Raw genomic sequence first — 8,709 nt, forward strand, 5'->3', positions numbered from 1 at the left:
ACCATGTGAAAGCACATGATCTGTGCTCCCCCTGACTATGAAGAGCCAGAAAGCTACTTTTGCAGTGAGATAGATGATTGTAGATGCATAGCTGAAAAAACGACACACACGGAAGACTTCTCTAACCTCCTTCTGTAAACCCGTACCTCTACCCCAGCCCTGCCCAAAAGTAGCAGCCTAAACAGGAAGCCATTGAAGAGAGCTCTTAAAAACTGTAATAAAGATGCTGAGCTTAGCAATCCAAACCTGATGGTTTCTGTGGGCAGATGGTCAGGGAGGGGGCAATGTGAGATGGGAAGGACTTAGTTCTATTTAAGGGGCAAGTCATTGAGACTTTAACCATGCCCCAATAAGTGTATAGGTAACACAAGATGGGCTTGGTTTCTTTTTTATCTTTCTTTTTATTTCAATTTTTAATATTATTTTTTGGTGGGGGAGGTCACAATGGCATGTGGGACAGACATGGAAGGACTAGGAAGTGAATGTGGTCAGGATAAATGATGCGAAATTCCCAAAGAATGAATAAAAATATTATGTTAATAAAAGAGGGGAACACACTGGGAAGAGAAAGTTTGCCCAGAGCTTGAGGGAAATAAAAGAGGATAATTGGGAGGATTGTGAACAAGGTATATTCTACTTATAGGTCTGAAATTATGGAAGAATGAATAAAGCTTTAAAACCCTGCACAAGTTCAACACAGACAAAATCCCAGCATGGACAGAGGGGCAGGGGGACAAAGTCCCAGCCCCAGCTGAGGCGTTATTGGTAATCAACAGCTGCTAGGAGAAAGAGTCAATCCTCTTTAAGGGTGTGGCCCCTAGTAGGTGGACACACTTCAGTAGATGGCTATGTATTCAAGAGTATACAGGTAACACAAATTGTACTTTATTTTAAAAAGAAAAGGGGGATACAAAATTGGGTAGGCAGGGAAAGAGAATGGATCTGGTGGAGTTGGGGGTGAAAATGACTTAAAATATGCTGTATGAAATTCTCACAGAATTAACAAAAGTATTACATGCTATGACACTAAAAATATCCTGAGCTGGGCAGTGATGGTGTATGTATGCCTTTAATCCCAGCACCCTGGAGGCAGAGGCAGGCAGATGTTTGAGTTTGAGGCCAGCCTAGTTTGCAGACAACCCAGTCTCAAAAAAAAAAATTCCAGGATTCTAGGTCCATCCATTTCCTACCATGGGAAAGGAAGGCTCATGCTGGTGTCTCTTTCCCTGAGGCTCCATACCTGATTAATGGTTGATGAGGGTTGGAAAGCTATGTCCTTCAATGGTGTCACCTCTAGCAAGTTGCCCATGTTCATGGATGCAAACCCTCACCATGTTCCTGCAAGCAACTATAATGAAACTCACTGAGTACCCAGTGCATGGACAAGCAGCCTGTCCAGAAGAGGAAAGGGGTGGGCAGGACTCACCTGTACGTAATGGGAAAGAGTGGTGGTGGTGGGAGGGGTATGATTTTCAAGCACCATGTTTATGAATGGAAACATAATAGTGAAACCTCTCATTACATATGTGCTAATTGAAACATTTATGAAACAGTAGGTGACAGAGAGGAGAGGGGTTATGCCTATGCTCAGTGTTCTAACCTGTGACCATCTGAATGATTAGTAGCCTAACTCTCCCTGAAATTAGCAAGCACAGACAGGCCCAGATGGGCCCCCAGGGAGAGGAGCAGGCCAGAGACAAGAGGAAGAGAGCCAGCCAGAGACTAGAACAACTCCCAAATGGGGCCATGTGGGTGGTCCAGGAGAAGAACAAGCCCAAGATGGGGCCCTGGCAGGAAACTAGCCTGAGATGGCCACCAGTCCAGTGCTGCGCAGGCCAGGGGGGCAGACCATGCCTGAGGTGACCCCTGCCAGATGCCATAATACATTGCTCCTGAGAGGACACTAGATCCTGGATGCCACTAGGAGGAGCAAGTAAGTGGTAGGGAAATGGAGGAGAAAGGGAAGCAGAAGGATATGGGCACTAGAACTGGAGACCAGAGGCAGAAGTGCACACTAGAGGGGAGTGAGGATGAGCCTGATGTGAGTAGCCAATGATGCCACCTGGACCATGATGAAGTCCTGGCCTCACCTTCTACAGCACTTGGGAGAGTGGGGCCTGCACCTCACCTGGGCAGCACAGTAGAGCTGCCCCCTGCCCTGCATGCATCCACCCCAACAGTGTGAATCTGCCCTGAGGGTGTGAGTTTGAAAGAACCAGCCTTGCCTTTTGTCTGCTGTGCAGTGGCACGGCTAGGGAGAGATCCCTTCCCCTTCATTTTGGCCTTGTGACCTGTGATGGCAGGAGAGCTGGTTCCACAAGGGTTGTGAGAGCAGGAGAGCAGGAGAACCGGTACTGCACCCAATCTGGGCATCATAATAGAGCTGACCCTGATGGCAGGGGCATGGTTGAACTGGTCTGACGGTGTTAAGGATGGGAGAGCTTGTCTTGCAACTTATCTGCTATACAGTGGCACAGTCCAGGGAAGCTAGCTCCAACAGTGTGAGAGCAGGACTCTGGCCTACTGCAGCACTAGGGAGAGAGCGCAGGTCCTGCACCTCACTTGGGCAGCACAGTAGAGCTAACCCTGATGTTGTGAGCACAGGTGAGCCATCCTTGAGGGTATAAGAGCAGGAAAGCTGACTCTGCCCTTGCTGCCTGCAGCATTGGATGGATTAGTCAGGGACAGGCAGAACAGTTCACCTCTGTAGTGTGAGTGCCTGAGAGCTGGTGGGCTGCCCAGCCCAGATACCTCTCAGACCCAGGTCCAGGGCTTTGAATTGTCCCACCCCAACATTTACCTCATTGATGAACTGACCAAGTGCATAAAGGGCCCTGTCCTACAGACCCAATCTACAGGATCTGCATGAGACATGAAAGGATATCCAAGAGGAGTCCCAGTGAGGACCCAGTTTGATAGAGCAGCAGAAGCTTGTCAGGAGCTATCATAAAATAAGCTAATAACTAGCAGGTGATCTCCTTGAGATGTGTCTGCTTAGTATTAATAAACAATCAGTGACAGATTTGCTCCCACAGGCATAGTCCATGAGAAAATCATTTCAGGAAAGATTCCTGTTATTAATGTGACTTTCCTGTTATTACTAAACATGTGTAACAGTCACTGGGTATTAGCTCACCCTTTTGAGCAGATGTCTGCAGAACTACAAAGATATACTATCTCTTTGTGATGCTATATAGACAAATAGATGACTTATTAATTCCTATTAATGATCCCTATAAGATTTCCTAAAATTTTATCAGTTTCTATTAAGCTCTTTTATGGTGGGACTGCTACTAGGCTCTTCCTGATATTCAAAACTGCAATGAGAACTCTGCCAGTCTCTGTCACCAGCTAATTGCTTCTACTGTTCAGAGTACATTCTAAAAGCAAAGGTCATAAAAAGGGAACTACAATTTATTATAGATGCTAGGGCAGAAGACAAAAGATTGCCTGGGTTTATCTATACAAAACTTCAGTGATAACTTAGTAATGGTTTTTAACTCTCCACGAACCTGTGGAGCTGTGACAGGTGATGGATGTTAAGCCAGATTATTACTCCTAACGGATACTTATGTAAACATTCTCTATTACACATCTTTCAGAATACATGAATGCATGGTAAAAAGTTTATCACAAGTTTATACATAAATTCAAATCATAAATTAAAATAGATCTGAAAGATGTGTAAGTGTTGAGGACACAGAGAGGAGAGCAAATTCCCCTTGCCCTGCTTAGGATCTTCCTGCTTTCCCCTTTTTCTTAGAGAGCTTTCATAGGAAACTTTTTACAACTTAGAAATAAATGCTAAATTCACTTTTCAAAGTGTCCCTTTTTCTTCTTGTGACTTTAACTAGAGCAGTGCAGTTCCTGCTGAGATAGAAACAGGCTACTTTATTTATACTGCTACTTTATTTATACTTCAGTTTCTGGCCTCAGAGGAACACAGAAAGCAGGTCCATTACAGTAGCAAAGTAACTTAGTAAATTTTTTATTATTATACAGCAACTCTAAGTATCTCATAAGACAAAAGCCTTGCCTTCCACTGATGTTCTTCCCCCTCCGCTGCCCCAAGTGGAATCCACAACAAAAAGCAGACCACACTGGGGCTGGCCCTGGCAGAAGCCAGAGGTCTTGTACCAGACCAAAGAGCCATTGCAGCAAACACTGGCAAGCAAAGAAGTGTGGACAAAAGGGTATACTGTGGAACACCTGTAACATGCTATACCATCCACACAATTTTTTTCTTCTGTGTTAAGGAGGAGGTTGCAAGGGCAGTGGGTGGGTATGGGGGAAGGGGAAGATGAGTGGGATTAGGGTACATAATGTAAAATTCACAAAGAACCAATAAATTTTTTTTAATTATAGAAAACTGAAACCTAGGGAATGGGCAGATAGTTCAGTCATTTAAGTGCTGGCCTTGGAAACACAAGACATTAATTTTATCCCAGAACTCACAAGGGGGAAAGTCGGCTATTGTTCCACATTTGTAATCTCAGAGCTGAGTAGACAGAGACAGACTATCTAAGGAGAACCCTGACTAGTTAGCTTTTCCTCCTTGGAAACATTCAGGTCAATGAGACACTTAATCTCGAAGTGAAAAAAAAAGGGGGAAAATCCAGATGTGGTACACACCTGTGATCCCAGAAATGGAGAAGCAGAGGCAGAATGATCAGAGATTCACTGCCGTCCTCCGCTGTGTAGCAAATGTAAGAGCAGCCAGGGTTAAATGAGACACTGTCATGACAACAAACAATAGAGAGCCCCTGAGGGACTTCTGACCTCCTTGTTCAAGGATATGGAGGCACAGGTGCAGCAGCACACGTGAATACACACACACCCATAAACAAACACAAAGGGAAGTCTACTGTTAAATAAAATAGGCCTGGCTGAATTTATACAACACGACAAGAGCCCTGGCCATGTCCTCCCACTGGCTCTAAGTTCTCCCCCTAGAAGTCCCTCTTCTCACCCAGAGGTGCTAGGCTATTCAGAAAGCACAAGCTCATATGAGTCTCTGGATTTACTATCAATCCCAGAGGCACAAGGAAGGATCAATACATGTAGTCACCAGGTTGGTCCATTTCCATGAGGTCAAACAAACCTGAGAGTCTAGAAATAACAGACTGGGACAATGAAAAGGATCCTCAGACCAGCCTTGACAGTGATCAACTGGGCCAGCAGACACAGGACAGAAGAGCTGACAGCAGCTCAGCAGTTCACAGGGGATGGGAGAAGGGCAGCACATACCAAAGTCAGGAAATTTCATTCTCTCCAGCCTGCCAAGGGGCAGTGAGGGGGGACAGAGTCAAGTCCAGGACCAGAAAGTACCAACTTTGACCAGAGGCACAGATTTGGTCCTGAATTTGGTAAAGAGAGCTGAGAATGAGATGTTTTAACTGGTCAAAAGGATCTACAATGAAAGCTGGGCCTCTTGCTAGCAACTGGGTTGTATTTTGACACTTGTGAGTGGGATATGTGACACAAGAAAGCACTCATAAGCCAAAGTGTCTATAATACTCAGGTTCTGTAGCCCAATCCCACCCTCGTGTCCCTGGTGAGGGTGCCTCTGCTTCCCTTTGCCTAGACCCTCCTCTGCTCCCACTGCTAGTCACATCCTGGCACAGGCCCAGTGACAGACCCCTGAGCTGTTTACTGTGTATCTGTCTCCAGGTTTCTTTTAAGAACTTCCAATCTGGGGAGCCCAAGACAATTATTACCTATAGCATCAAGGTCCTCTCAGGTCCTTGCACCTACTCACAGACCCAAGCCATAGCCCACACCTCTAGACTCCACCCATTTCTGCAGAGAGAAGAGTACAGAGACCCAGAGGGACCTTGAGTAGGACTCTGATGTTAGACAAAAGTTTTGGCATCAGCAACAGGTACAAGACTGTTCCTTTGTAGAACAATGTCACGAGTAAGGGATTTATCATCACGAAAGTCAAGTCAGTATCTAGGAAAACACACTGTGGGACAGCCTTACCCCAAAGTACAAGGAAGGACATCAAATCTCATAACAGAGCAAAGCCCCGAGGACCAGGTAGGTGTTGTATAGCCATTAAGATCACTATGGCCCAGATGACAGACCTCAAACCTTCAAAAACACCAGCTACCCTTTCTTCTAGGTTAAAACCATAGCAAACAGCCTGGATCACACTGAAACTGAGGTCCCCAACCCCCATGACTGCAATTGGTTGCCCTCTAGCTCTACTGGTTTTTGTTTACTTAGTCTCCATGGCCACCCTGCTAAACGAGTGCATGGACCCAGCAATGCTTCCTCATGAACTGGCTGTAGATGTGGTCTATGCTGTTTAATTTCATGCCAAAGGGAAGAAGTCTGTTCCAAAGCTTGATTCTCATCCTCTCTCCACCTTGATTTCTATAGGCACTGGGGACAGCTTCACAAAACTGCAGAGTAAGTAGGAAAAACTCACCAACACCAAAAGCAGAAGGTGTTATGGGTCCAGCTTAAACCCACATAGAAAGAAGTATTGTTGGGCTCATCGGGCTATCTTCTGCTTTGGACAGACTATGCCCTACTACCTGCCCTTTAGAAGCCCTAAAAGTACATCTGAAGACACAGCCATATCTGCCACCTACAAATCCACTCCAGAAATAAGCAGGTCCTCCTGTACCATAGCAGGAGTAGTCTGCAATCTCAGCAGGTGGGTAGCACCCAAGAACCCAAGGAGGAAATGCTAGACACTCTTCTCTGTGATTTCCTATGTCTGCCCATGTGTCACTTTTGAGACCATGTATCTCTGTGTTGACATGCATACAGGAAGAAGGATGAACTCAAGGGGCTCCAGACCCTTGGATGGTGATGAGCAGTCCAGCACCCTGCTAGGAGATAGTCACAGTTTATTCATGGCAGCAGCAACTTCCCCATCCTTGGTCCCGAGGGTGGCTCCTGAGAGTGCTCAGGCACCCTGGATTCTTCTCCGCCTGCAGATTCCTCCCAGTGGTGACCAAGTAATGTGAGTCTGAGCAGAGCAGTATTTAACCTGTACAGAAAGAACCATCCTGGGATCCTGCTGGGCTCTTGGAGAATGACAACATTGGAGATGAGGAACTGACTTAGCCTCCCTGTTCATCTCTGGCTTTGTTACTACCCTCTTCCTGGACCTGGCCTGGGCTGCTGGGTGAAGAGAAACTTCAGAGGCCATGTATCATCAGAGATGAGCAAAAGTCATCTTGGGAAGTTTATACGAATACATTAAAATGACCCAAACCAGAGTATCTCAGGGGTCAGTACTCAGCACTGACCTGCCCACTGATGTTTCTTCCAAGAATTTGGTAGGCTGACTGACAAGGAATTTCTTCTGTAAGCCCAATTCTGCAAAAGTCCACGAGTTGGCCACATCTGGGACTCTATGGCCTCCAACCTCTGGTCCTTGAACTTCTATAGCATCCCATAATACCCACATACAACGGTCAGCAATGGATCTCTGAAGACAGGCTCTGCAATATGCTCCTCCTTCAGGCAACATGGGACCTATAATCCTGTGTGAAGAGCCTGGCCCAGCTCCTAAGAACCCAGAACACCACAAGGGCAAACAATGGATCCTTCAGCTTCCACCCAATAATACAGCTTCTTAGCAGCAAGGGAGAGCATGGACCACAGACTCGGACAGGTTTCCATGGTTTCACCCATGTTTGTCTACCACACCCAAAAGTGACCTCCATGTCCAGGACAAAAAAAGCCCTCTGCAACATGGACTTCCGTATCAGATCTCTTAAATACCTGAGCTTTCAACTTCTTCTCAACCTGTCTGTTGGGGAACTGCCCCACTTGAAAGATGGGTCTACCTAAGGAAGCTGCTGTGGGGAAACCTGTAACAGCGATAGTTTCTATACTGTGATGGCAGATGATGAAGAAAGCAGGGATAAGATCACTCTGTGCAACCCTGTAAGGTATACTGAGTAGGACAAAAGATGACAGAGCAAAACATAGATAGTAAACTAACTTTTATATGAGATAAGATTGAAATAAAAAGCCGACTTTCCAGGAACAGAAGATAGAAGGCATCTAGGTATCCCCCAGGGATGACAGGAAAAGGAAACACATTTTTCACTCTTGGATGTAACCCTGAAGACTTCAGAGCTCCCTCCTACATCTTCCCTCATGTTTCTGCAGCTTCCAGACACTGAAGATGAGGCAGACCACCAGCAAGCCCACAATCCTGAGATACCACATCATGCAGCACACACTGGAGCAGATACCGTACTCCCAGGAACATTGAGTGGTTTTCTACTCCAAACAGACTCGGCCCAGGTACCCACTCTTTGGCAGCTCCAATGAGAGCCCCAGAGCCAAGAAAGCAACTGCTGCCTGGAGGTTAGTTCGACAGTCAGGCAGGTGACGCCCTCAGGCTGGAAGGAGTGAGCCGTCACCTGGACCAGGTGCAAAGTCCCAGAGAGGAAGGAAAGGATGCTGAAAGGTCCTCCTTTTATTGTACGTGCCTGTATGTCCTTCCGGTCTCCAGTCCTGTACGTGTCTGTATGTACATCTGGATGTATGTCGCCTTGGACTCAAGCACGGGATGGAAACACTCATGGACAGTCTGGCCTTCAGATGGCAGATTATAATGAGAAGCCTTCCAGATGCCTGGCACTTAATCACTCCTGAGCAGGAGGAAACTTTCACATCTTTGGCCCACAGAATGTTTCCTGAGAAGTGCTAAAAACAATCCCATGCCCAGAGCCACTT

At 46.3% G+C, this 8,709-nt stretch overlaps 1 pseudogene; it reads left to right on the top strand.

Annotated features, from left to right (window-relative positions):
• The first annotated feature begins 1,511 nt into the window (after window positions 1-1,511).
• Window positions 1,512-1,634, top strand: LOC120102699 (small nucleolar RNA SNORA17; annotated as a pseudogene).
• The last annotated feature ends 7,075 nt before the right edge of the window (window positions 1,635-8,709 follow it).

Source organism: Rattus norvegicus, chromosome 4, assembly GCF_036323735.1.
Source record: "Rattus norvegicus strain BN/NHsdMcwi chromosome 4, GRCr8, whole genome shotgun sequence".
NCBI classification, from domain to species: domain Eukaryota; kingdom Metazoa; phylum Chordata; class Mammalia; order Rodentia; family Muridae; genus Rattus; species Rattus norvegicus.